The 25,520-nt window shown below is 40.5% G+C and overlaps 1 protein-coding gene across 3 annotated transcripts in view; it reads right to left on the minus strand.

Annotated features, from left to right (window-relative positions):
* The window catches only part of LOC119657413 (irregular chiasm C-roughest protein-like), a 526,753-nt gene that overhangs the window by 452,385 nt on the left and 48,848 nt on the right, over positions 1 to 25,520 (minus strand). For all 3 annotated transcript variants that reach the window (XM_038064308.1, XM_038064310.1, XM_038064307.1), the window contains one exon: positions 248 to 287. The gene's annotated coding sequence lies outside the window, so the exon portion shown is untranslated. The remainder of the gene's footprint in view (positions 1 to 247; positions 288 to 25,520) is intronic.

The raw sequence follows: 25,520 nt of genomic DNA on the forward strand, positions 1-25,520 counted from the left end.
CATAAGTCCAATATCGGAGTTATCTAAGGTTCGTGCGAGAAAGTAATTGAAGTTAAAATAAAAAGTTGGGGAGTTGGTTTGATTGAAGCTTCCTTTGGGGATGTTTGATAAACGCATGATTTATTTGAGTGCAGATAATGATATTGCTTGCTAGACTGATGGTGGAAGAAGGGAAGTGCGACAATATTTCATCATGTGGAAAAGCAATTTTAATCTAAATAGTGAGAACCGGATTTCCATAGCTTACCAATGATGATAGTCAAATTTAAAGGCGATGATGGCTTTACCTGAAATTAGAAAAGGGAGACATTAGTGGACGGAAATGGAACATATTTTTTTATATTTATAATGAACTTAGCAAAAAGTCTATAGAACATGCATAGGAGTGCTTTTGCCGCTTTTATTGAACGTAAATGGTCTCGTTTTGTTGAACTAGTTTCGTAGACGAATCCGTTCAGAATAGATTAAATTCTCTTTTAGTTCCCCTTCCTACGGGTGGCAGCCTCTGCGAATGAAGATGCAATCATTTTCAGTAGTGAAATGATAGAAAGAGGAAACAGTAGGAGGAAATTTCGATGTTTAACGCGGGATGTATGTAAAATGTAGTCTGATTGGTCGCCTCTAGTGCACTGCATAATGACATTATGTAAAGGACCCAGGATCATTCATGCGAACATTAAAGCCAAGATAAGTGATTAGATTGGCGTATACCAAGGCCCAAGACCAAGAAGATGCATAAAAGCAAGTTAACCGACGCAGATAACGCCAATTCACAATACATGCCAAGAAAAATCAACGAAAAGGCTGCATGAACAGCACGACGAAAAAATAAATGGGTTCAACCCCCAAGAGAGTAAGGCTGATGAAAAAACAGCTAGAATTACAAACGAAACGTACCCCGACATAGCGCCTGAAAAAAGGAATGGAATGTATAATAAGAATGCAGAAGCCTTGTGTAAGGAGACATCTAGAAAAAAGTAACATAAGGGAGGACAATGCGTCAAAGATAATCATCATCTTAGGATAAGGTGAAGGGTCATATCCCGATATCCTCAGAAAACTGAAAATAAATTAAAACAGTGGGGAACGTTATCTGCATCAAATGGGCACCTATTGATCACTTTAGTCTTATAAGCGGCCCGAAAACCAAACTGAGGATTTCATCAACTGGGTTTATGAGTGGGACAACTGAATAATGTCTGCTCAAAGTTCACGGAAGTTAGGTCCTCATATTCTCTCCATCTATAGTTAGACTCTCATACCTAAGTGCGCATTGTTGACAGATTAGCCACGATAGCTAGCACTGTACTCACAGCATTCATCAGACAATCTACGAGGCCATATCACTGAACAGTAAGAGAAAAGTCAGGCAAATCGTTCATCGGCTTAAGGAAGCATACCTATACCCATAACCAAAAGGGGACTGCGCTCCAGCAGTCAGGGCAGCTACAGGTAAGACAATGGAATCCCAAAGCTTCGAGCTGCTCACTATCAGGTAGGAAAACTCTATCAGAGGCTGAGGAGGAAATTCAACCGCCACGGAAAAAGACGCATATGGGCAAAAATGAAGCTACCTAAAAAAGGTCATAAGAATAAGCAAAAGAAACTGCTTCAAACACTCTTGAAATTTGGCTTGTACTTGGTTAAGAAGACCTGCACATGACCTGCCTGCACTTTCTCAAAAGAATTACCACCAATCCATTTTCACTATTCGAAAGGAAACTGATCGTAATATTTCGCACAATCAGCGACAACAAAGCTCAGAATTTGACAAGCATGTTCAAATAGCAGTAAAGACTAGGCTCGATCTATTTGTCAACACCTTGACTGACACCGTCACTGAGAAAAAAATATTCCCTATCCACTGCAGAAAATATAAGTTGGTGTTACTTTACAAACCCAATTTCACAGCTGGATGCTCAACAATATTTCGCCGGATTTGCCTGTTAGATACAATGTGGAAGATAATGCACGGAGTCGTCTACAAAAAAAATGTTTCATAAGTGTAGTGATGACAATAGACATGGTGAATTCAAGCAAGTTCTACGCCATGTTGGCATTGGCTATCATAAACGCATTCTACTCCGCCAGTAGGAGCACAGTTAATAGCACAATCACTAAAAGAAGGGTCCACCAATACTCAGTTTAGGCGAGAATTGCTTCTCAGAAAGAATTCTCTAGTACGAAATGGGTGAGGGTTTAGGAGAGTATATTTTCACAGCGAGAAATTAAAAACGTCGGTAATGAAACGTATGCTTAGGAAAGTAGGATATATTGAAGCACGGGTGCTTTGATTTCCGGCTTTGCGCAAGACCAACATCATCATTCCGTTCGTATCACTCGATTTCCTTTTCAAGGGAGTTGATTTATGCAATGCTCCACGACATTTCAACGATTTGTGCCGTGCAACCTGTAGTGCGAAAATGCACTACGATGGTCCGTACGAGACTCATAAGTAGAACAGACAAGACTTTTGTGCTAAAAATATCGTCGAGAAGTGACAACAGTTGACAAGTTCAAGCCCGGGAACTCTATCACAAAGGAAAACACGCGCGAAGGTACGAAGATTTACTAATATCTGCCCGCGATCAATGAACAGACATCAGACGTAAGTCAGCCAGTCCAATTACATGATCAGGACTAATAACCAGAGCCATTTACTCCTAGCGCCCGAAACAAAGGCCTCCCACCAAACAGACAGCGCGGATCAAGAGGGCTAGTGCGATTTTTGAACAAATACCAAGCATTTTGCTTGACACGGATTACGGCTACTGGCAAGAGGTACTGTGCCAATCAAGCAGCACAGCTAATATGTGTTTGCCGAAAATTAGTCCACCGCAACATTGTACCACCACCATTGTAAATAAAATCTTTGTAAATTATAAACGGTTTCTTACCTGCTTTAAAGGGTTATCAGGCAACCTGGGAGGTGATTTCTCAACATCTCCGAAACGAACATATTTATTTTACCCATCCTGTCAACCACCCGAATCAACGGAAGATTAGCCCACCCATCCATTCTGTCACACCGAATTTCATCATGTCGTCAATCTTGACGTCTGAAGGCAAGAAATCGACAGGTCGCGAGAATATCCCATCTATAGTCGCAAGAAAATGTGCTCCGAGCCCTTCGTTTCCTCAATTATCAACCACTGCCTCCTCAACGCCCATTACCCACTGATTGGAAGAGTGTTCCCACAACTCCCATCCCCGAAAAAACGAAAACCCTCTGAATCTTGATAGCTACAGACCTATCTCTATTCTATCTTCGAGGGGACAATTAAATCTATTACCAACGGCCCCGTTGACTCTGGTTACACATTTTTCGACTTCCAGTTCACCAAACAACCAAAACACTCGATTGAGCACACCCACCTTGCCCTTGATACGGACATTTTGCTCGGCATCAACGGGACGCCTCCAACCATAGTTTGGCTCCTAGAGCTCAGAAAAGCTTTTAGATCTTCTCAAATCCTCCTGCATACGCACATTTTCAAGCTAATCCTTAATTTTGAATGTAAAGCACAAATCCCAAGTGAATACTCAGAAGTACTTTTCCTTCCCATGCATACGACCAACAGTTATCCACCTAAGGTCCTTTCGTGTCAGCTATAATACTTCCTCTGTTCAATGCTTCCTCCAAGATCTTGAATGAAGTGCTCAAACACACTTCAAGGCCCTGATCCAATATGGACTGTTGCGCCAACGATTATTATTATATTCTCTGTTCACCAATCACCTTTTAAAAGCGAGTCCTAACTCCAATCTTGCAAAACGCGAATGACGTGATTCTTCACACTTTCATTAAGTTTTCCGTGGCAATTGAACGTGTTTTACCGATACTTTTCCGGTTGGTAATTGTTAACTCCCAGAATTGTGGACGACTTGTAATCCACGGTAATATGAAGATAACGCCGAAAGTGAGAAGAGTCTTCGCCGCCCTTTCTCTCAAAATCCATAATATCAACACCTTCATTGTGAATCAAATTACCTAAATAAGGATGAAAATAAACTTCAGTCCTACGTACCCCATAATTCGAAGGCCATAAAAAAAGCAAACGTTGCCTGCAAATCCCTGTAACCCATTGTAAAACACTGAATTACAGTAACCCGTCAAGTTCGACTTAACCTTCTAGTCCGACAAATCGCCGCCCCAAATAGAGAAGTCAGTCTAAGAGAACGGAAAATCCACCAACAATGCTAATATTTACTCCATTCCGTACACATTTCCACAACCAAATCCTAAGTAATTCTTCTTTCTTGCCTGTCATGCTGTTACCTATCAACCAAAAGTCAGACACACCCCAACACCCTTATCATCTAGGCCATGTAGATTGACAAAGACAAAGAGAACCTTCTTCGTACTCATCTGTTCCGTCAATTTCTCTTAACCACCACCAATCCCTAGCCTCTAATTTCCGTGCCCTGCATGTATCCTATTCTGGGTCCGCTAATCACATCGCTTCTATCACCCAATATTTTATCAAAGTATCAATAAGTGGAGGTTTTTTTTATCTCTCGGATGCACGAGACAATCGACTATCATATTACTTAGTTCCTCACAAAACACAGTCGTTGCTACAGGTACCACCGGTACCAATTTGGATTGAGGGATTCCACGAGTTGTTTTGGATCCGGCGGCGTACCAAAGAAACCAAAACATACGAAAGTAGAAACTTACTTGAAATGAAGACTGAAGAGATGAAGACAAACTTAAGCGCAGAGTGTACCATTGAGGAGGTCCTCAAATCGAAGGCTCGCTTTGCTTCGAATTGTAAAGATTCAAGCAGGACGAAAACTAAAACAGTTAGAAACAAGAGGCCCTAAAGGCAAACTAAGCCTGGGAAGCAATACCTAACCTGTGGTCTCCCGAGGTCAGAAGGTTTGGAAGTGGGTCGGAATTCCGGACGCATCCATTCTAATTTCGACCCTCATGGGGATGAACTGGAGCGAACATGTCCTTCAATGCTTTAGCATGTATACGAGCAAAAAAAGCTACTAACAACAACGACTGTACAGTCTTCAACAAAATCCTTAATCTTTGAATACGCGACCAGCCCATCTCACTCAGGTGGCGTGTGCACAGATTTAAAAAAGGTTGTGTCGATGTGATTATAACCTAACTATAATTACCCTCTGACCGATATACCGATCAATACCCCAATTTATTTAGTAATTAAATTAGTTAATAATATCCAACACTAAAATGTATTAAGTGTAGATAGTACTAAAAGCCAGGCTGACCTCTGAACTCACTTTATGAGTAACTATGCTATTCAGAAGAAGTACATTCAAATATCAATAGAATCATTTTCCGGAAGGATGGATGTCGATGTCATGGCCGTATAAATTTGGAAATACATAATGGATTATATTGATTTTACTTCTTACTTAGCGTAAAAGCCCTTATTATTTATTAAAGGCTTTCAAGCGTGTCTCCGTTGTATTTAATTTTTTTCACTAAATGCGTCCCACTTTTTGCATGGTGCTCTCAATGGAAACAAAGAGCGCTTCTATCTAAAAAATAAGTATCTTTCTCCTGTCCGGCAAGTCGGGAAGTCAATTAAATTAGAGTTTGGTCCTCCAGTTTTTGTCTTTCTCCTATTGTCCGTCTCTTCAAGCTCCATATTATACCCTTTCTGCACTTTGGGTAGAAGAAAATGATAGAGAAGTTTCGAAAGAGTTTTTCGGTTTTCGGGGCTGTTGTCCTAAGTTACATCGGGCCTTCATCGGCACTGAGAGGATGCAATTCAACTGGGAATTCATTATTATCTGAAGTACCTAGCTGTCAATTTCTTATCTGAAGAATGCTCCACGAAAATTCCTAACTATAAGCAAACAACATATAGGTTATTAGCGAAAAAATGTCCTACCAAATTTCACGGGGAGGAACATTAGATTGAGTTAACTATTAAGATTCTGAGATTATCGCTTCCATTGGATTCAGCCACAGTTGAGTCAACTGAGAATAGAAATGCAACATATGATACATAGCTTTTCACAACTAATGACATGAATTGCGATCTTGCGTTGTATAAGTTTAGCGCTCTTACCACAAAGCCTACCTAACGGTTAACTCATCTTTGGTTAATCATTTTCAAATTTTAATCTTAACTGAGATAATGAAACAAAGTTCTATCCAAATTTGATGGAGGGAGTCAAACGCAAACGCATGGAAAGCTTGCGAGAGATTTTAAATGCAGAAGAATCCTGGAATCTATGAGAAATTGAGGATTCAAGCAATGAAAGCCCGGTCGTGGGTGCCTTTTAGAAAAAATTCAAGGACTGTAGCGATGAGTAAAAGGTTCATGGTTTTAAGGTTCCTTATCAAGTTTTCGAAATTGATTTAGAGTGGAGGTGGAACACGAAGCGGGACCATTAAAAGGAAAACTCGTTTCTTACCCGACAAAGTGATGCTACCATTTCTAGTACTCTTAGCTTTACTAGAAAATTAACACTTGCTCTAAGGACACATTTTGATTTATCAATCTAAGTAAAACGTGTATCTATGACGGGTCAACGATAACGTATGAACAGCCCACGCACATATTATATGATAAGAGCAGATTCGACCATAATTCGAGCCAAAATCTTCCTCGGATCAGAGTCAGACCCCCGTACCATTTAGATACAACTTTCGGAACGTGTATGGATAAAATTAGATAAAAGAAAGAAATGCTAATGTTGTTTATTCCAAAATGTGAAGGATCTTACTTCGAATAGGCAAAAGAGTGTAAATAAAGTAAACATTTTGTTTACGAAATGAAAACTGATGTATTCAAGTGGAAAACATTTTATTCTGATTTCTAATAAATGACCATTCAGGAGAGAATAAAATAAAATGGCACACGTGGATTCGGTTGGCATGGATAAAATCAAAATCACTACAAGTTATCAACATTGAGGTGGCCATGCGAACATGAATATCCTTTCTACGTTAAAAAAAGCCAAAATAATTGCTCAGGAATGCGGTAGGTTACTCTCATTGATTTTACCTTTCTGATGACAAATTCTAGGCTAAATCATTTTGTTGAATACAAAAATAGGTTCAGTCGAGCTGTATTAATCTAAATATATGTAAATATATGTGTGATCGGTTTTTTTCAATTTAGTTTAATACAACACTTCACCGAAGTCGCTCCCGTGTTATTTTTGACTGACATTTATTCGCTAACGTTTTCCTTGGATTCCCGAATCTTCCGATAATGTCTCCAGGGTTGTGTTGTAACATAAATAGTAGAACACAATCTTCGGAAAGGGGAGAAACATCCACACCGAATAGATATAGTGACAGATATAATCACTGGTTGCATTGATCAGGGAATTCGTGAGAGTCCAGGGACCCTTTAGTGAATAATATCAACATTTATTTATCAACTTTCTTAACAACTCTTTACTGGCTACACGTACATATTTTCTTTTCTTTCTGAAAGACCCATTTGGTAACCTGTCAATGCTACCTGAACTAGGCCAACTTTAACTCCCACTTATTAATGCGTATTAGGCGCGGAAGTTCCAACAATCAGCAAGATGAATCCTTATACACCTCAATGCTAATCCTGCCCATACAAAGAGGGATTGGAGCGATGGGTTGAGCACATTGAGGAACTGCTCAACAGAATAGTAGGCCGAATAGCCCGATACGCCCAGATCATCATTGGTTCGTACCAAAGTGGCAACAGATCAGATTTTGTCCCTGTGGCGAGCGATGGAAAAACAATTCGAATATGGACATCAGTTGACATCTTTTCATCGACTTTAAGATCGCCTATGATAGCATAGCCAGCGATGAAAAAATTCGATATTCTGACGAAGTTGGTAAGATTGACTAGGCTGACCCTTACCAATATACGAGGCCAGATAAAAGCAGTAGGATCACTCTCGAGACCATTCGACATACAAAAACGGTCTAAGACAAGGTGGCGCCTTATGATGCACCCTTTTGCCCCGGTCCTGGAAAAAGTGATCCGTAATGCTGGAATAAATGCGAGAAACACCATGTTCTTTAAATCATTCTACACTACATGCTGACGATGTCGACATCATGGGAAGAACAACCTGAGACATACAAACTATAATACCTTCATCCAGATCGATCAGGCAGCACAACATCTAGGCTGCACATCAATGAAAGGAAGACGAAACTAACCAACCAACATCAAATCGCCCTGGTCAAACGAGAACAACAAAGATGGGAGACTACACCTTTGAGACCGTTGATCATTTCTCCTATCTTGGGTCGAAAATCGTAACCGATAACAGCTATAACGATGAAATCTCCGTACACTTGTTTCCAGCTTACAAAAACTGTTTCGCTCGAAACGTCTTATCATAGGGTCAAAGTTCTTACTGTACAAGACAATGATTTTGCTAGCCCCCGTTCCTTGTAGGCTTGGGTTCTTAACAAGAAAAATTGTGAACTCTTGGCCATAACGACGACCGATAGTGGACTGTAGGGGTATCTCACGCATTGGATTATATCCATGCTAAGTACCAGGATAATCCAGTCTGATCTGGGAGTCAACCACTTGGCCAGAGGTGTGAACAGGGACACGCCCCAGTGTAGCGCCATCTCATCGATGCTCTGGTTAATAGTAATGGACAAAATTTTACGTACATTGAACAGTAGCGGGGTGAAGGTGGTGGCGTATGCCGACCACTTGGTGATATTAGTATCAGGGATGTTTCTCTCCATTATGAGCGACATCATGGAAGGAGCGTTGCGAATGGTATGCCTGTGAGCCGCAAGATGCGGACTCAGCATAAACCCAACCAAAACACAACTCTCCTATGATGAGCACCATCCTCACTAAAAATATCCGAGTACCTGTCCATACGCCTGTTTATCTGACAGTTTTCTACTTCACGATTGAAAACGTACTTGTGTAGAGCATATTTTGTGTTAAGGTAAGGAGGCTGGTCATATACTGGTTCTGTCGTAGACCTGATCGGTGTTTACCTTGTACTGATACGTGATATGTTCTAGAATGTTGGTGAGGACTACATCCACGGCAATTGTCTTAGAACTATGGAAAAAGCAACACGGTAGTCGAATAGCACACCTAAGGCCGAGGGAGTCAGGTTCACATACAAAAGCGTTGGATGAGCAACCCTTCATAGAAGCGTGGCCAGACCCTCATGCTAAAGCAACTGGTTCTAATGAAAGAGCTCTCCATGTAATGTAACGAGTAACTGGTAGAATGGTGGAATGGCCAGTCTTCGATTCAGGTTTCGAGCGAGCCTGACGAATGGATCAAAGAGCGGTATATAAGATCAATCAAGCGCAAAAAAAAGCATGCACAGTTGATAGAAAGTCCACACAAAGGTCAAGGTTGCTGTCAAGCGGAGCAAGAGGAAATGTTTCATGGAGATCTGCTCGGAGGCGGATGTAAGCCGAGGGGCAACCTCTATAGAATTTTGATGAGATTACACAAAGACTGGTCATCCGCATAGATCAGGCGCTATGCTGTTCAAAATCGGGCTATCTCACCCGAAAAGAAAGGAACGCTGACACCCCTTAGAAATGTCCGAAAGTGGCGGCTGTTTCAGCAGTGACAACGAGCGAGTTGCTTGAAATCTGCAGTATGGGATTGACGAAATTTGGCATTACTGCCAAAAGTTGGCCTCCATGTGAACCATCTTCTCGTTGACTCATATGCCTTCTAGACACTATGGGGAAAGTGTTAGACCAGGTAAAATACAATTGATTCCTTCCGACTGTTCAGAGCAGGCCTTTCAGATCGGCAGTCTGGGTTCCGGCAGTTCATTAATGCCATATAATTGATTGCTTGCTTGGCCAAGAACACGATTCGAGGAAACGATAATACAAATATTGCGTTGTGACAAGCCTGGACGCAAGAAATCTATTCAACTAGTTGAAGCTTAATATGAAAGTTCCTGTCAATGATTGGTGTTCCCATCTATTTCAACAGTGATTAACTACAAAGTAGGCTTCGATATGATGTCGATGACGAACTCCATAAGAATATTTTCTTCACGGCTATCCCACAGGGCTGATACCTCGGCAGTAGGTTGCCCCGACATATAATATAATATTGGTTGCTGTCGCAAAGCATCTAGTGGGTGCTCAGTTCCACTCATACGGAATGATCAGTACTGTCAAAGGCATAATTAGAGGGCGCAGCGTTGATACTTGTGAAGGAAAAACTGAAGCGGTCCTCATTCCCAACCACCGTCAATGAAATCACTCACTTTCAAGCCTGCCATCAAATGCCTAAGATAGACACGAAGCTAAGTTTAAAGCAACAGCCGCCATATGTTTGTAAAAAGGCATTCAAGGCGAGTATGGCTCTGACGATGATGATGCCAGACTTGAGAAGGCCGCGATATACTTTTAAGGATCCTACGGAATTCAAATATCGAACCATGCGAATAAACTGTTTGCGGTCTACGGAAGGACAACTCAAAGGGTGTATTCTCTCTGCCGATTGACAGGCTGGTAGATGAGATGACGAGTATACATAACGAGAAGTCAGCATTCTCTTTGTCTCAAACAAAGAAAGGAGAAAGATAGTTGGCAGAAATGTTGTCGGTGTTGTGGGCTGATCCCTACCATCACAGAGAAACAGTATAGGGTGGTTAATTATAATCTTACCTAAATTCTCACGGGGCATGCAATATCTATCCACTATCTCTACAGATAAATTGTTCAAACTAAGATGGAGTCCCAGAGGACCTAGAACACGTATTTTTCCACTCTTCAATCGAGGAGTTGTGGAGGTACAAGAAAATATGATGCCCAGAGTGGTACAATTTGAGGGATGCGATCAACCCCACATGATCGAATCTATCCAGAACAAACTGTAACAGAGGGGATCAGGAAGACGAGCGCCGGTCATAGAAGAAAGAAGACCAGGGCACAATGACCTGAACCCGATCTATAAAGTAATACCTTATCCGGTTTCCGCGGGGCAGGGGAGGGGATGATGAGAAAATAAATATCTTAGAGGTAACAATTGCTTAGTTACTTTTTATTCTGCTCAAGAATGAGTAGCTTTGTACTGATGAAGGGGGTAAGTTGCTCCCGAAATATTGAAAACTAAAAACTTTTATATTAAATATTTTCAACAAAATAAGTTCTTGGAGGTTTGGAGTGGGTTGAATCGCTGTCCATACATCATGTACACCATCACTCTCAATTTCACTACCTTTGTCTTTACCTTTTTGGTTTTGATTTAAATAAAATTTCCCTTAGTCATTTTTCCAAACCAATTTCGCTTCATTGGTCTCTCACTGCTGGTGGGTTTCAACCTTTCATAATCTCCTAGAGAGGGGAGGTGCTACAACACTGGAGCTATGCACGGTTTTAAAGATGATCAACGCGAATAGGTGAGTAGCCCTTATTTTTATGCTTTTTGCTTAATGCACATATACTCAAATATTGAGAAGCTAACAATGTTCCCGAAAGAGCTGGATCCATGGAGGCTTCAACTAATTCGGTATTAAACGCGAAGTTCTCCGCCGTTTAGCAACCAGGGTAGAGATGAGACGATGATTTATCTTAACATCATGTACGTCTTTCATTTTTTAAAGTTTTGTGTAAACACAAAACCTTATTAAAATCGGTTTATCGTCTGTCTGTCTGTCTGTCTGTCCGTCTGTCTGTCTGTCCGTCACACGCATTTTTCTCGGAGACGGTTATAGCGATTGACACCAAATTTGGTAGAAAGGTGGGAACTGTGAACGCTCACACATACAGTGAGTTACATCCTTTTACGTTGAATTTAAGGGGGAGTCCCCATACATGCAAAAGGGGGGTGTAAAATTTTTTTTCATCAAATATAGTCATGTGGGATATCAAATAAAAGGTCTCGATTAGTACTTTTCGAAGCCGGTCTTAGTTTTGACATTTCTTGGAAATGTGGGGAGTGCGGGGGGTTGAAAGTGATCATTTCTTTAAGGGGGCCATTCTCAGAAACTACCAAACCGAAAAATCTGAAAAAAATCAGGAGGCTGCCACTATATGGTGCCTTGGCTCCGAAATACCTTTCATACCGATATCTGTTCAAAGAAAGTTAATAATAGTATATTACTAGAATTTTTTGTAATTGGCTGGAAATCCCCCTTAAATTCATCCTAGCGGCGCGAAATTCGACAGTGATGTAGGCTATAATGTAGAGCATGATCATACCAAGTTTGATGGAAATCGCACCATTACTAACAAATTTATAATACATCGAAGTTGTTGCTTCTTTGAAAATTGAAGACTATCAATGTCAATATCACCCGAAAGTGGACATATGCTTATATTACGTGCTACGTACTAAGAAATACACAAAACCTTTCGTACCTGAAGCGTCCAGCTTCCGGTTTCCCGACTTGTTTGTATTTTACAGTCTGCTCTCGTATTGGTTTCCGAAACAGGGATTTCGTTAAAGACTGTTTTGTTTTAAAATTAAGTCTTCAGTGCGCATCCGCACGAGCACGTACTGAACCATTTGAAAAGGAATCTTCTCTTACTTTTAATGACCCTCGATCCCGCTTTGCGCCGACGACTAGATTTTCCTCCCAGGGCAAAGTCAACTCATCAGATGCTATGGAAAAGATAAAGACGTGAGAATCACTTTGCGCCACGATGTTTCCAGGGTAAAAAATAGCCCTATTCCTCTATGAAATTTCGGCGAAGAATTGTAGCGTCAAATTCAATTCGACTTCATTCAATTGAGTACCAGGTCTCCTCTTCAATTTTTATTTACATTTCTTATCTAATGCCGGTTGTTTTCTTCAAATATAGTGAAGTGTCAGGTAAGTACCAGAGATTTTTAGCAAGCACCAAACGGCAGCTGTGCTTTCTTGACCCTCTCGAGAATGAAGAAAAAGGTTTGAGGTATGAACATACTACTGAATACTACAACAGTTGATGCAGCTCACGGTAGCGCCCTTTCTTTACTTACCCCTTGAATTTCTCCTACCAGCCTAACGGAAAGAAACAGCGGCAAGCAATTTCAGGCTAGCAGCATAGAGCAAACATAGACATTTGAAGAAAGAGGGAAAGTTATTAATAAAAATAAAAAATATGAATAACAGGGGGCTAGTATAGGACGCCAGACAGCGTCTAGAGACATCGAATTGGTGAACCTCGGCGCAAAAACGGGATGTCTGGAGTTCCTTATTAAGGCAGGCCTAGACCGGATACCAGTTGTTGCGCCTTTGATGATGTTGATGAGTATAGGCCCTTGAGGAATGTCAGAAGAAAGAACGAGCAAGATGAGCGTCCACCCAAAGAAAGTTTGCGGGGTCTACTAAAAAGGTGGAACCTTTTTATAATTGATTGAAGAAAATTGAGTAAAGGGGATTTTAGGGCGAAGTTGAAGGCAGTAAATTGTTGTTTCGCAATGCCATATTGCCTTTTCGTTATAAGGTGACCGAATTGTGCGATCAACCGGTCGTAAACGTATCTTTCAATATCGAAACAATAGAAGACAAGCCAGATAGAATGAGATAGATTCACAGCCGAAGCAGAAGTGGTAATCACTTTTGAGAGTAGGAATAATAAAGCCTTCATTTAAAAAATGTGGGAAGCAAGAAATATTTTTGGTGGAAATTATGCATAGATGGCGAAAGAGAAAATATTATTTACAGCTAAGTAGGGAAAGGTTAGGAAGCCCATCAGACCAAGTTTATCAATGGAAAAGTCAATCAAGGATGGAATAAAGAGGCGAAGGGGTTATTTTGCAGAATTACTTCAAATATCCTTATGCCTTTTTTATTATCGATTTCTCGGAGGATTGCAGAGTCTTTAAATGAACAAGCTCAAAGCCATTTTCGGAAGGCAGAAGCTTTCTTCGTAAAGATCTCCACAGCGTACTAAATTGAATAAGGTCGTGTATACATGGGGACGAGATCGGGTGAGATGTTTGAAACTGTGTTGAGAGGTTGATCACTCCTATCAAGAACTATCGGGGGGTGGAAAAGCAGCAACAATCTCTAATGGTGGGATCCGACAAGGTTCACCTGAAATTCTGGATGGGGCTCCAATCGCTGCCAGGTGGCAGCTAGAAGGCTGTATTCCAAACAGTCTCTGATAATAAAGTGTTCATCATACCCAGAACGACGCTGGTCGATATATTAACTTAAGAAACATCGAAGACGTATGATGGGAAACCCAATCCTTTAACAGTACAGCTGTGCTATATCAAAAGGGAAAGCTAGTTAGATAGTTACAAATAGCCATAAGAGCGTCCAAAGAGGGTATGATGGATTTGTTGACTGATCTGCTTGGGAGTATGCAATGATTAGTTATAGCCTCGTCCCTTCCTCGACTGATGCAAAGGATCTATGGAATACTGTCGCAGGTTAAAGCCCGATTGTCCATGTTGAGCTGAATTACATTTTCGTCACTCGCCCAAGAGCTATGAACGAAAGAGTAAACCCAGCTGAGATTGTAAATGAAACGATAAGCCCGAGTCAGAAGTACTGGGATGCAGTTAGTTAGAAGATTGCATCCACTTAACGTAACTCAGTAGGGAAGGCCTTAAAGACTTGGCTTCTATCGCCACCAATAAATTAAAGCAGGCCTAACTGGGATGAATGTGTTTAGATCTGGCCCAGGATGTAACACATTGTGGAGTTGGAAAAGCGGAACAAGGGGTGGCCTGGGTTTCCATAAAAATTCTCACCTCCGTTAGCAGAGAAGTAGCATCCCGGTAGGGAATATAAATTTCCTTAAGGGTTTGTATTTCGTATTTATCTTGTGACCTGCATATTCAAAAACCACAAAACGCGCTTTTCCAATTTGTGACTTGTTTTTACATGGAAAACAATAAATTCATCCAATCTCAAACTAGACAAGAGAGATACTACTTTATTTTTCAATAATTTACTGGGCTTGACTATGGTTCTCATTAGCACGAAATTCCACATCCCTATCTTGAACGGCCTAGCACTAAAAAATGCTGAATCTACTTTTTTACACGAATCAATAAATCTCCCCAGAAAAATTAAAGCATCTAATGCCATTCATACGTGGGGCTCAAAACCGGTGAAAGTCCATAGACGGATATTTTAAAGCCAATAAAGGAAATCAGAATCAATGAATCATACATTTCCAAGCTAATAAATGCTGAACTGCAATTAGTGTTAATTTGAAAAACCATTCCAGCCTTTGGAATTTGAAATTCATTGACCGTCATTGATAACGATTTTGCTAACGATGATAGCACAATTATCGCAGGCATGGCATCGGTATATTGAAAACTGGGCTACGTATTTATGTGCGTATAAAGTACATATGAAGGATGCGCCTCTATGCACATACATACATATGTAGCTAATCGAAAGGTAATTGCTGTAAACAAACAGTTTACACTCTATTAGAGAGGAAAAATTGCTCAAATATTTGCCGTTTTTTGGATCAAGGCTGGTTTTAATTAATGCACAAATAGAGGGATTGCTATTGGAATTTCATACCCATATTTCATTTTGGATATCGCATCGGCGTTAATTGTGACTATTATTTTTATTTACATACAGAATTCAAATCGAATATCGATTGAAAAATTATTCAAATTGCGGTTTTGGGCAGGGAGGGGTTCATATAATTGGATACAATGCCAGGATGTGAGCATCACGATTTAATATTTTTGGATATAAATTCAGGGATGGCTGATTCTATTGTTTTTAGCTTAGTTGTGGAAAACCGACTATAATTCCCAGACCATCGAAACCCAAAGTATACATATCAATTATTTCATATTGTCCTTTTTCAGTTTAATAGTCGGAAAGTTAAGGTATTAAGTTGCTCCTAAATCAGTACAGGCGTATGTTGACTCCTTAATGAGAATTTGCAGAACCTTTGTTAATAATTTATTAGATGTTTACAAAGTTTTGTTGAAAAAGGACACGCTTTTCTGACAATGCCAATGCTACTGGAAAGCGGCAAAGACAAAGCTTAAATTTAGTTGATCATGTGCCCTACCTTTTGTAATGGCTCCCTTGGAAAATTTAAAATTAAAAGGGAATTTATTTTTCAACATTTTCGTGCCTACTTTTCAGTTCTATTTGCAGTGTAAGGCATCTATAGGTATACTTATAGTCTGTGCCCATCTATTTATGATTTTCATATTATTTATCCCATTGCTCAACTTCCGTTGTCGTCACAAATGATGCCTTACAAGCGATATTTAACATAACAGTTAGCTAGCGTATCCACGTCCTTCGAAAACTCCCTATAATTTGTAAAGCGAAAGTCCTCCTCAAAATGGAAATTTATCTATTTCCTAAAATAAGCTCGACATAAACTTCAAACAAAGAAAAATCTTTTATTTTTTGTTAGGACACTCGCACAACCATTACTAGCTTGTGACGAGGAAGAGGGCTCAGTTTGGAACAACCAAAATTAAGTGGCAATCAAACCCTAAACCAATATTTGCGTAGCCACAGATGTTTTGTGATGTTTTGTAAAAGCCCGCAAAGATCCAACTAGCTTTTCATCTAGAAAAAATTCATAAATACATTCAACTTGTAGTTCATCTTGGCACGCAGCTGCAAATGGTGCCAAGTACTAAAGCTGACGCTTTTTCCGCGTCAAGTCACCTTCTGACAAACTACGAATACAACCTACCAATGAGCAGTAAAAAAGAGTGACAATGCCTATGGTCTCATTTGTACATTCCTTAGGAAGTTACAACAGGATGACTCAATTATTTCTGCCGAACGCAGACTAAAAATGTAGATACGGAGAGGGATCAAACATATTACAAACGGGAGTGTGACAAGCTTCAAAATGAAAGAAACTGAATAACGTCAAGTGGCAAAGTGAACCAAATGAAACGATGCCACATAAAAATACGCTGAGAGCAAAAAAAAAGAAACCAGAAAATTTAACGCAGTCAAAAAAACAGTAAAGTTTCAAAAAGACTCCGCTTCCTAGAAAGCAAAAGTAGCAATTGACGTTGTTTCCAAGGAGAACCAGTATCTAACGTCTATGAAAGGTAATGCAAAGAAAAACCCGGGAACCTGAGAAAAGATGTATAAAAGCCAAAGACACAATTGAAAGTAATAAACATCTTCAAGCGAAGGGAGGGAATATACCATATTCTGATATTATTCGAAAGTCTTACATGTCACCTACAATAGTAGGTGAGAACTTAAAGAAAACAAAGATGAAATCGCGGATAAGATCTTACTACAACAGGGCAGGAAGTAGATATAAGGACTGGAACTATTGGACTATTGGTTCAGCTCCACCGCCACCTACTCCAACCCTTTTCGATCAGCAGCATGTATCCGAAAGCAGCAAACTCTTTCTCTTCATCTTGCATATGATTGCTGATATCCTCTAAATGGGACAAATACCACTACTTCGGCTCCAAGCAGAACACTTCCCCTTCCTGCAGGTTTTTCTAAGAAGTTCCCAACCCTCCTGATCCGTTTTGATAGTGAATCCTATTACATGGCGCAGCCACTTCCATCAAATTTACTGGCAATTTAACACCTCAATCGCGGGACTTGGTTTCTTGTGGTTACCTCATACTCATCAGCCTCTTCTACGCCGGATCTATATGCAACTGTTCTGGATTGTTCGCGGCCCTTTTTCATACGCCTTGCTTGGTAGAATTTCTCATTGATAGGCTTGACACCAATATCAGGCCCGTGACCTTATTCTAGCTAACCCCTCTATTCTTTATCCAAAATCCGCTGACCGTGCACTTTGTTCACTTCATAGCGAAAGAGTTATGAAACATCGATCGACCCTAAGTGATGACAAGGATGATTTTACTTTTGTTTGGAGGAGCAGCCTATATCCACGAGTTACGATAGTTGGCCATTCTATCAGCGCGAAATGAAATTTCAGCGGATGTTAGGAAATCTAACCGAAATACTGCTCAGGCTTTTTAAGCTACTTATCACTGCAGATAAGGAGCTTATTGCTAGCGCGCTTGGTGATGTGACATATGGTTCGGAAAGACTTATTATTCGCGGCGGATTCTATCTTCGAAACCAACGAAATATTAAGTACCCCTTTGTCATGACGTACGTTACGCAGTACTTCCTGGCATTTCTCATGATATCGGAGTACGCAAATTCAAACTTGTTGGTTTGAAGGGGAAGTAGGGCACACAGCACGTCAGCAGAGCCCAGTGACTTCAGGTGGTGGCCCCTTTCGAGGCCGATATTAGCGCCTCTCTTATTTTACACATTCAGAGAACTCCTTAATCTACGATCACGCAATGTGATCGATTTGATTGCTTACATCTAGTCGGCCAGGTGGAACCCTGATGATATATGTTCTCGAACAATACTTGGCCGATGACGAGCTGGCAGAGGCTGCAGAAATCCACAAACTTGTCGCCGCTGTTGCTACAGTCTCTAAAATCGTTCTTCTTATTGCCCAAGCAAGGTAGATTGAGAATCCGACTTGACATTCAGATCACCCATTATCATCAAAACTCACTTTTAGGAAGCCTCTCCTGGATTGCTTTCAGTTGCTCGCTTGTCTTCCTCTGTGTCGAAAGTATCCGTTGGCACGTAACCAGCTGCAAACTGATGAATGCTCGATTTAGCGTCGTCTGCATCTGATTCACGGTTACATCTACCAAGCCCTCAACTTTAACCATTCTCCAGCCAACCCCGCTATTGATCGAGGTCGTCTTGATCGGTTGCGCCATTTTCCTTGTGATAGGCGTGATCCGTGTGGTGTCGAGAATCACCATCTAGCACATCAAGTTGTCATTGCTTAGGCCGACCGTTTGGTCGTTTCTCATCGATTTCGCTGTTCAGATTAATCTTAGAAAGTAAGTCTTCGTCAGTGCAAAATGCATATCTATTCCATCGAAAGTGCCTTCGTAATTTTTGCTCAATCGGTGTAGCCAAATATTAATAGTGAATGTCCTTATTTCATGTGTGACCATGCGTGTTACGCCACTGGTCCAACGCAACATTTTTGTTTCTGTTCCCGCGAGGCGCTGTTCATTGTCTTTCACAGTCTGTCAGTACACAGTACCATAGAGGGCGACATGCAGACGACACTACGGTAAATTTTGGATTTTTTGCAAGTTGTGTTGATGCGTAAAGCAGTTCACAATTAGCTTGTAATGTGATGTGATGTGACCTGAAATATCTAAAACGCTCTGTTCTCTGCAGGTTGTTGTCTACGACAGTGACACTATCTGTTTCGTTCTGGTCAGCCATCGAAGATTTTGTGTCATTTAGATTCAACCTAAGGCCGTGCAGCATGTGGGGTCATTCCACTTTCCGGCAAGTTGCTCGAGATCAGATTTGCTATGAAACGCTAAGAAAACATCATGTATATAGGGCGCTAGGCTTTTGATGTCCAATTTGACAGTATCCCCCGCAAAACATACCAGAGGAGATTGTGTGGCACCAGATCAAATGCGTTCTTTATATCCAAAAATGCATCAGAGGGCGATTCTTCCCTTAGTGCTTCTCCATGAGTAATCGGTTAGCATTTATTGCGCCAGTAATTAACGAACACTGTCAAGAATGGGTACAGAAGTCTTGACAATGTGTACCGAACTAACTTTCTTGCCAGTCAGGTCGAATTCTATCCTCCTCCACCATTGAAGAGCTCACTGGTACACAGTGTTGGGTCTCACATCCGCGCTTTCCACAGCTCGGCATTCTTGAATTTCAGTTCTTTGTAACTTTTGCAGTCTTCACAGGTGAAAGGGCAACAAATATTATGGTGCTTGCGGAAATGTCAGATGAGAAAATTCTTCCGTTAAATTCTGCTCGAAGTATTCTTGCAGTTTTCACCTTCTCATAAAGACTTTTGTTATGAGCCGCCCAGGTAATAGTGCTGCCTTTGCTTCCCAGTCGGTATTCTTGTAAATTTGCCAATAAGCCGACGTTCTATCGATAAGATACTTTTGATAGACGCATCCCTTTTCATGAGTCCTCATTTAAATAATATAATTCCGAAGCTATCTCGCTTGATGAACTACTTAAGCAGTTTGTTGCTTAAGCCCCAGGGTTGCATAGGCCGCCTCGTTGGTCCATTTTTCTAAGTTGTCCCTTCGAAGGCCATAGTGGTTGGCAATCGCGTAAGTGAGATGATTTTTTATCTCTCATTCCGAAGAATCAGACAAATTTGCTTACATATTAATGTTTTCCATGAGATAAGGACCTTTGATTTATTTTTATTTGAAGATATCTGGACTTGGAATTGTAAATAAAACAAACTATATTGAAATTTTTAAAAATTCAGATGCTTCTGAAGAGCAAATCGAATCGGTAGAGTCTCCTTCACAACGGATATCCCTACAACAGAGATAAAGAGCTCTTAGTTTCAGCTGGTACCATTTCAAATACCGAATCACCAAAGGCTTCGGTATTTTCAATTACGGTAATTTATTTTGACTCATTCTTCAGAAATTTAACAAAAGCCCTGATAACAAAGGAATCAAGGTCTTTTCGAAGGCTAAAGCAACGTTTGTGATACCATCATGCAACTACAATGACTGCACTAACAAATTAGTTTACATCCATATGAACATACCGTAATTCGGTACTTCATTATTGTAAATGGGAAATTAATCCTTTTAAATCAAGTTCTATCACCTGAAAGTGCACTGGAAGCACAATGCCTTGGCTTTTCAGCGGTACTACAATACCCACTAAACAATGTCAGGACCTCCTTTGCAAAGAGAAGAATAACCGGAGTCCATGCTCGTATTTAAAGGACGAGAAACCTCTATAAACACTATAATGCTGGACAAATAATAAAAGACTGCACTAACTTGAGAGTTTATGGCGTAATAACCAAGGAGCTGGGCCTAATTGGATAGTGTTCTCTTCCTGCTTATGTACGTAGTAATTGGATTTCGGGATAATGAGGGCAAGTTGTTTGATGGTATGAATGTTATTAACTGCTGCACCACTGAAAACTTTGCCTTTGGGCTATCCGAAAACAAAGGAGCTTAGCTACGTTTTCAAGCGATGGGAAAATATTTTTGAATTGTACGTTTAGTCTAGGTAAGAATCGACATTTTAAAGCAGCCAAGGTGAAATTGACGTGATGAAAACTAGGTCTGAGCCTTGGCAGCGAAACTCTGCATCTGGCCCACTATACAAACTCCAAGGGAACACGGAATAATGCCAGCAGAAATACAGACCGGAAAAGCTTAATTGTGAAAGGGAGACACTTAATTTCTCCATCTCTTCATCCCTGGCCTTGTTGAATTGCTGAATTACTAATGACTTTCGCACTACAAACTTTTAACGGGACAAAAAGATTTCACCTGAAAATAACACATCCTTGAAACTAATGGATGTTTCATGTAACCAGCCGTAATTGAAGGTACGTATATCATAAAATTACATGGTCACGCAATTTCATTCGCCTCGCAAAACTATTCTCCAGGAGGAGCCAGGGGAGCAGGAAACGGAGAAAGCATAAGTGAAATTACAAATATGTGCGGAGAGAGGTATTTGTAGGTTATTCCGGCAAAGCATTTGTCATGTGTGAAATACATCCTTGGGAAGTAAGTAACTATAATATTTGTCTTTCGAGGAATCATGGGCAGGGACGTAAGTAGCTTATGCAGATTGCTAAAATGTTTATTGTGGACTGTGTACGTGGGAATCACTCGACTGGGCAAGATTATTTACCAGAATTATGCATATGGAAGCCACCATAATACAGAGTGAATGTACCGTGCAGCGAAATAAACTAACTTTGAAACGTGGAAAAGTTTGGGCTTTGCAGAAATAAAATTGAATATACGAAAGTGTTCGCAAACTTCCGCTTTCCTTGGTCGTAGTTTTCAATAAACAAAAAAATGCAAATTTCTCGTTTGTGGAAGCTGTTTTTGAAAACTGAATCCCAAAACTTTCTTCTCTTCCCAATCTTCTTCCTGCTTACCTCAATTTAATAAGTATTGATTTCTATCCGCAAGTTTTATCTTTGAGAGTTGGAACTTTTGCAGGACGAAATAATATACTATTGATTCCATAGCAGTTAGGGAATGGATAAGTTTCTTTTAATGAATCTGGGAAAATTATTTTTTGTAGGAACTTTTGTTATTTTTCATTTTAATTTATTCTACGAATTACAGACTTGTTAAAAAAATCTGAAGTTTGGAAGCATCAAGTATCAGAAGATGTTGATGAAGAAGTTTTAGTTTTAGTTCCTCTTGAAACTCTCATTTTCATTGCCGGTTGCCCAGTTTTGTGTTCAAATGAAGCATTTAAAAATAACCGAGTTTCTGTTGGAGGGTTGAGTACTAAAGAGACCACTAATATACCCAGATCTTCAAGCGGCATTAAAGAGTGGTATCTTAATAATGACTTGCTTTGTTGTAGTTGATACAGCAGGCTTCACGGGAGAGTTAGAAACTCTTACCTCAACAGTTGATTCACCATAAAGCTCGTCTCGCACATTTGGTTTAGTTTGTTTTCAGTCGAAACCTTAAACAAACTGAACTGAATGAAACCCTTTCACAGATACGCGGGTCTTCTCGGCAAACTGCTCATTTCATCCAAATAAAACTGGGCAAATTTTAACAACTCACTCTCACTGTGAGGTCAAAACCTACACTAAGCCATGCATATTTGAAAGCCTTGATTGCTTTTTGTTCCCTGTACACGAATTCGAACTGTATTATGCAATCTATTCATATCATAAGATCATGCGGTTCTATGCGGTTACAATTAGGTGCCTAATAGGCGCCGAGTAGAAACCTAATCACCTTTTCACACTTGTTGGCAGCAACCTAAACTGAACCGAATAGAACTAGTATGAAACCAGCCTTACAAATTGTTCTGACTCCCAAACAATTGCTTGTCTCACGGCTTGTTTTCGACACCTCATCTGATAACATCTTGAGTTATGTGAAAAGCCGGATATTAGATGTCGAATACCAGTCAACTCTGCTGTGAATGAGTACCTGACCAAATCAGTGTCATATCCAACATCGAGTACAATGATGATCGCATTGCCTACTACAGTGTGTTGCACTGGACCGCTACAGTCTCGAATGAAGTCCCCTAATAAGATTCCTCTTTAACCTGGCCCTCGAGAAAGTAATCCGTGATGCTGAGGTAAATGCAAGAGGTACGATCCTCTTCAAGTCCACTCAATTACTGGCCTATGCTTACGATATCGACATCATGGGAAGAACCAACCGAGACGTACAAGCTGCCTTCATCCAGATCGAGCAGGCGGCGCGAGATCTTGAGCTGCACATCAATGAAGGCAAGACAAAATATATGGTGGCAACGTCAGCACTGAAGACAAATCAACCAACAACATCAAACCATTCCTAGAAGGAAACTATTAGTTCAACGAACGCTTGCCATCTGGCCCCGCCACTGATAGAGCTCTATTGTCTTTGTAACGAGAAGAAGAAGAATCTCATTGACAATGTTGTCTGGAGAGATCCGCTGTGTTTAAATAAAGTTGTTGACGAAACCCATCCCACCTTCCACAATTGCCAATGAGCTCCGCAGTTCATCTGCATCTTGTTTCATTTTGCCAAGAGAGTTGTCATTAATTTAGTGCACATTGCCGCTCTTCACGACCAACCACCTTCCTTCGTTCACCTCTTAGCAAGAATTCTAACGGGAATCACTTCCATAATCGCCATCATGGCCGATACATAGATAATACGTTAGGCAAACGACAACAGCAAACTTTCCTATTCTATATCTGCACTAAGCGCTTACGGTATGCCTCCTTGCCAAGAGCATCAGCACACGCCTCGCGCCGTAAAACAGAATAGTCTGGATTGTACTCATCAGAAGAGGTCGCAAGCTAGATGTAGGACCCCCAATGTTTGCCATAAGTCGATTTAAGATCGTGGGTTTTGAAATCCCTTACTGTTCAAAACTACCCTTACAACACTATCTGAACACTGCTAGACAGTAGAGCAGGAGAAAGATCTGGTGTGCGGGAAATTTTGTTTTCTTCATTATTGTCATTCTGACGAGGGGCTTTGGGAGCTCACAGTTGGGCAAACAGCAGGATGTCCGATTTGCCTAGTCCACCCAGATAACGTGAGGTATGAATGGGTGAAGTGGCTATCGGTACAGTGCTACCGAAAATATTATATTTGACGTCATATGATAGCGAACCGTGCGGAGAGCTATTGTATTCTCCGTTCCAAAGAGAATACTTGATTAATCGAATGAAGTCTTGCCCGATGGTTTCTGCTTACCGCTATATCCCCGCTTCTCAATGAAATCTACAATTGATCCTTATTTGACTTTGGCTAGAAATTCAGGAAGAAAACTTTAAACACATCGGAAATGGTAAATTTTTTGGGTAACCTACTTAAATGGAAGGCAATTGGCCTCTTTTTGCGATATCGACTTTATTTCGCCAATGCAAATGTCTTGGATACTCCTCGAATAAATTGATCACATTATTTATTAGCAGACGAAAATAATGATAACACCGAAGAAAAAATCAAATGTTGGCTCCCATTTGCCACTTTACTTCACTGCTTCCTTAAATCAAAGCCCAATCAATAACTTTATCCGTACTATGATTGAACCTTCTCCCTATCGCTCTTGCTATTCTTCAAATGCAGCCTGTGATAGTCTAGTCCTATTCTAAATCCCTCCATTGTCGCATCTTTCCCCGACAATGTTAAAACTATTGGTGGTTGCAATCCCGGTCGCATTCCAGCCATTTTTCTAAAAGAAATGAAAACAGAACATCTCCCTTTCGCCTACTCTATTTTTTAACACAAGCTGCTTACCCGCGAGTATTCTTCCGAACATGTCGGAGGAAGCTCTTTCTATTCCCTTGCACAAAATAGGTCACGCTGATTCTTTAATCCTTTTTCAAAATTGTTTATAAGTACATAAAAGACCGCCTTTGTTTTGATCACCTCATCATGAAGGAGCAGTATGAATTTCAATGCGACTGCTCGATTGTAACCAATTTATTAGTGTTCAGCAATTTGATTGAGAAGCCTCTCCATACCAGAAAAGATTTTCAACAACTCTCTTGATTGAGATCTTATTTAGATGGTGGAGTAAATTGTGTTTTCTTCAATGATGTCATCTCGTCTCTATTTTTGCCCTCATTGGTCATGAGATACACGACTCCATCCTAGCCTCATTTCTTTCTCATTCTTCGTGAATGATGTCCCTTCCTTATTTACCTAGCCTTGCATGTGCAGACGGTTTTAAAATTATTGTTGTTGCGGATTCGCCTACTGATCAGAGCAGTCTTCGGTGGTGCAATCGGAACAAGATGTCACTTATTGTGAGGGAATACTACTTATTATGGTATTCACTACCCCGAAATCCGTCTAATATCTCGATGATCAACGTTTAGTGGCGATCTTTAATCTTCATTTCGTCAACCTACCCAGTTGAGCATCTGGAAGCTCAACCAGCAGTCCTGATAAAGTTATTTCAAACATTATCCCGTACCGAAACGCATCGACAACTTGCTCGGTGCAGATATATTCAGCTCGTTGATAGCACTAGGTTTCATACGATCGCGCAAGCAAAACGATGTTGGGATGGATTCTCCTTGCACTCACAACCAGCTGAAATTCCGTCAAAGAGGTCACAAACACTACGTG

Source organism: Hermetia illucens, chromosome 5 (genome assembly GCF_905115235.1).
Source record: "Hermetia illucens chromosome 5, iHerIll2.2.curated.20191125, whole genome shotgun sequence".
NCBI classification, from domain to species: domain Eukaryota; kingdom Metazoa; phylum Arthropoda; class Insecta; order Diptera; family Stratiomyidae; genus Hermetia; species Hermetia illucens.